The sequence below is a fragment of the Priapulus caudatus genome, unplaced genomic scaffold (assembly GCF_000485595.1).
Source record: "Priapulus caudatus unplaced genomic scaffold, Priapulus_caudatus-5.0.1 Scaffold576, whole genome shotgun sequence".
Taxonomy (NCBI): Eukaryota; Metazoa; Priapulida; class Priapulimorpha; order Priapulimorphida; family Priapulidae; genus Priapulus; species Priapulus caudatus.
Genome location: NW_014577637.1, coordinates 150588 through 155266, shown reverse-complemented (window position 1 = coordinate 155266; position 4679 = coordinate 150588).

The window sequence follows — 4679 nt, the reverse complement described above, 5'->3', positions numbered from 1 at the left end:
GAGAGATAGGGAGAGAAATAGAGAGAGAGAGAGAGAGAGAGAGAGGGGAGACCGAGAGAGGGGGGAGGTGGAGGCATAGAGAGGAGAAGGAAGGAGATGCATACAGTGAGGAAATCCGAGATGCATACAGAGAGAGGGGAAGAGAGGCATACAGGGAGCGCTAGAGCGAGTGGGAGAAAAAGAGAGAGGGGGAGAAAGAGACAGAGAGAGAGAGAGAGAGAGAGAGAGAGAGAGAGAGAGAGAGAGGAGAGAGAGAGATCTAGATCTAAACGTAGATTCTGCGGTGTGATTTCTATCTCTGCAGCAACGAACTGCATTCAACTCTAGAAACGCTGTTATCTTCCCGCCAGATTGTGACAGTTGCTTTTTTTTCTACTTCATACAAAACACACGGCTTTACTGGCCGCCGTCCGCTGGCCTAACTCATTTGCATTACATGAAATCTCGGAGGATTTCTCCCTGGGCGTGCGTGCGTGCGTGCACCCGCGCGCACCCGTGCGAGGATGTGTGTGGGCGTGCGTGCGTGCACCCGCGCGCGCCCATGCGAGGGTGCGTGTGGGCGTGCGTGCGTGCACCCGCGCGCACCCGTACGAGGATGCGTGTGGCGTGCATGTGTGCACCCGCGCGCACCCGTGCGGACGAAATTGCGTGCGTGAGTGCGTGCACCCATTTGACTCCTTAAAGCTCGCACTTTCACTTGTGATAACTAACGGGAAAGCTCAAGGAAGAGAGCGAAAGAAAGGGAAGAGAGAGCGGAAAACGGGAGCGAGAGAAAGAGAGAGAGTAAGAAGAGAAAGAGAGCGAAACATACAGAGATATGGAGACAGAGAGAGAAGGAGAGAAAGGGAGAGAGAGAGAGAGAGAAAGAGAACGAGACGAATGAAGAGATAGAAATATGGATAAAGAGATGAGTGGAGAGGAAGAACGAGAGCGAGATCCCGCCTCCCCACTCTCCTCCCTTTTTTTGCATTAGTTCTCTCCTACAGAGTCTTCCCTCGACACAGTTCATGAGCATCCTCCCTCTGCTCCCAACTTCCCAGAAACCTCTCCCCCTCAACCTTTCATCTTCAATCGACGATATTATCTTATCTTATCTAATCTAATTTAATTTAATTTCATCTGACACGGTCTGTCATTCCATTCTGCCCGCCCGTTTTCCCCCACGGCCGTTTTGTCTCACAGTACTTTCATCTGCTCAAAAGCCTTTCGTCCCCGCATCCTAATCCATCAACTCTTCTGGCAGTCTCTTGCCATTTCGTCTGTTACTGTTAGTCACAGAAGACGCAAGCCACTGCATTTAACATCTAGCGTGAGTTTGCTGGCTTTACATAAGATCCCCCCTAAGGCACCACCATTCCTGTGTATGTGCGGCAGGAAGGGGGAGGCCGGACGATGCGTTCAACCAGCTTCCTCCTCCTGCGCGGCGTTCCTCCTTCCTCTGCTCCCCTTAACTCGATTGCGGGGGAGTCGAAACGCTTATTACCATTAACGTCGTTTGTCTTTTGAGTGGTTCCAGTGATTGCGCAGCGGGGCGGGTGCTGGTAGCGCTCCGCTCATGTCAGACCCACGTATTCCACCCTCATCCCTCTTCCACCCCCCTCTCCCTCTCACTGCTCTATCTCACTTGCTCTCTCTCTCTCTCTCCCCCAACCTGCTGTCTCTCCCCTGCCTCCCCACCCTTCTCCCTCACCCCGACCTCGTCTCTCTCACCTACCCCATCTCCCCACCATCCCTCTTTTCATCCGGTCCCTCTTACCTACCTCCATCCCCACACCCTCCTCCCTCTTTCCACCCCGTCTCTCTCGCCTCCATATCCCCTACCGGCTAACCACCACCCCTCCCTCTCCTCCACCCCACCCCAGGCAAACCACCTGCCACCCCTCCTCTCCTCTCACCCCCCTCCCTCTGCTCCACCCCCACCGCAAACCCACCACCCTCCCTCTCCTCCACCCCCCACCACAGCAAACCACCAACTCCTGGCCTCTCGCTCTGCCACCCCCACCGCAAATCACCCCATCCCCTCCCTCTCCTCCACCGCACACAAGGCAAACCACCACCTCCTCTCTCCACCCCCAACCGACAAACCAAACCACCCTCCCCCTCCTCCACCCCCGCGCAAACCACCAACTCACTCCCTCCTCTCCAAGCGCTAACCACCACCCCTCACTCTCGCTCCAGCCCCAACCCCGTTAATACCACACCCCCTCCCTACTCCTCCACCCCACCCAGGCAAAAACCACCACCCCTCCCTCTCTCAAGCGCAAACCATCGCCCTCGGAATTAGGCCAAATTGTTATGTTACTGTAGCCGTCGTGATCCGTTGCATGGCGGCCCCGCTGCGCGTAATTGCGACCACAGAGCGCTCCCGCAGGGTCGCGCTATATAGCTCACTCACAGCGAATCAACTCCCGCCGGTCGCACTTGAATGAATCAATTTTTATTTTCTTTTTTTTTTTTTAATGCATTGTCCCCGTACGAGGTGTGTGGTGGGGGGCGCGAGAGAGGGGAAGTATTTATCAGCACGAAGAGGCGTTGGTTCGGATTGCGGTTAGAGCGTGTGTGGTGAGACAGGGGGTACGAAATATGCAGAAGCCGAGTCGAAAGAGTCCCGAGTGAATGAGTGAGTGAGTGATGAACTTGGAGAAAGAAGGGAGAGAGCGAGAGCGAGAGAAGAGTGAAGCGACGTGAATTAGTGAAAGAGAGAGAGAGAGAGAGAGAGAGACGACGCGAGAGAAGAGACGATAGAGAGAGCGCACAAGAGAGAGACAAGATAGCGTGCGCACACGAGAGCAGAGAGAGAGACGAGAGAAGAGAAGAGAGAGAAGTCGCACGCAGAGAGAGATAGAAAGCGCGTGCCACAAGAGATGCGAGAAGCAGACGAGAAGAAAGAGAGAGCAGAAGAGATGAGGCTGGAGAAGAGGAAAAAAGGAGCGACATAGCGACTCTTGAGCGGGGGCCAAGAGTCAACGATCAGTGCTAATCGCGGCTTAGCGGGAGCAACGTAATATTCGCTAATCAGATTCAATCACATAAGAGCAGACGGTGCTTCATATATATGGCCTCGTTTTTGTCAACACAGTCGCCCAGACCCAGCCGGCGCGTGTCCAACTGGCGCGTCGAAAGTAGTGCATAATGATTTTCGGGCGCTTTGGTCTGCATTCTCGTGATGCGTCTGGTGCGCCGGTGTGTGCTGTTGGTGATGTGCTTTTGTGTGTTGTGTGTGTGTGTGTCGTCGCCTTGCGGCGTTGCGTGCCGTGTCCGCGTTCGCCACCGTCTGTGTGCTGTCCTTGTGTGTGCGCCGCGTTCCCTGGCTCGCTTGTGTGTGTGGTGGTGTTGTGTGTGTGTGGTTGTTCTTGTTTGTTGTGGTTTTTTGTGTGTGTTGGTTGTTGTCTTCGTCGTGTGCCGCGACGTCCCGTCGGCCGGCGTCTGTAAATACAAAACGAACTCACTGGCCAACGCGAAAAAACGTCGCACCCAAAGCGCGCAGTCTGCACGTAACGCACACATGCACGGAGCGCACGCACCACCACCTGGCTACATGCGCGAGGCCACGCACTTACATATACACACACACCACAACACACACACACACCACACACACCCACACACACACACACACACACCACACACACGCAAACCACACACAACACACACACACACACCACCACACACATCACACACACACACACCGTGACCACCACACACAACACCCCCACTCACACACGAGTAGAACTTTATTAGAACGCTTTAAACGTGAGATATCCATTATTACCAGAAAAAGGTGAGATTAGTTCTGAAAACAAAACATGTTTGAAAAGGCTATTTTACAGGTACGTAACAGACCAGCCGCAATGAATTTGAAAGGAGAAATCATGACTGTGCACGTAGAAAACGATTATCAATCAAGGTCGAAGAGCCCATTCAAGAGTAGACTGAAATACGCACAATTATTAACTTGTTGAATGCTTGTTTTGAGGAAAAACTTATGTTCGTACCCAGCTCCTATCTTTGCGCTAAACTTTGGAACTCGCTTTCTGTCCTTCTCCCTCACACAACCACATGAGCCCATGTGCCCGGAGGAGAAAATGGCATACGAAGAGTCAAGATCTTATCGTCGAGCCACAATAGGAGGGCAAAAATAGTAAACGCGCTCAGGTTATCTGAGTGAGATCCGGACAAACCGTGTACAGCTAGCCGACTACTGCTGCGTTTGCTTAACACTACAATTGCTTTCCTGCTAATACCACTGTACCACTACTGTGCCTGATACTGCGCTGCTACTTCAAAACAGCATTTCGCTCACTACTAACTAGGCTTTACATTATGTAGCGTCGATTATTAGTCTACCTGCTCTTCTGCTTACTCCCTATGATGTGCTGGCTTCGGACCGCCCAGTTTACACACTACTGCTGTCCGCTCTGCGTCTTGAATGATCGTGTGTTTTTTTTTTCGTTGCTGCTTGACTGGCCCAACACTACAGACTTACGCTCTTTCTCTGCTCGATCTTTCATCCATTGCGGCGTTATAGGCTGTTACTAATAAAGCGCTCCGTCCTTAAGACTAGCGTGCTAAATAGCTTTCAACATGTTGTTTTCAGAATATCTCAACTACTGTCTGCTGCTGTTGCTGCCGCTGCTGGTGCTACTACTGATACTCTGCTGCTGCTGGTTGTTAGTGTT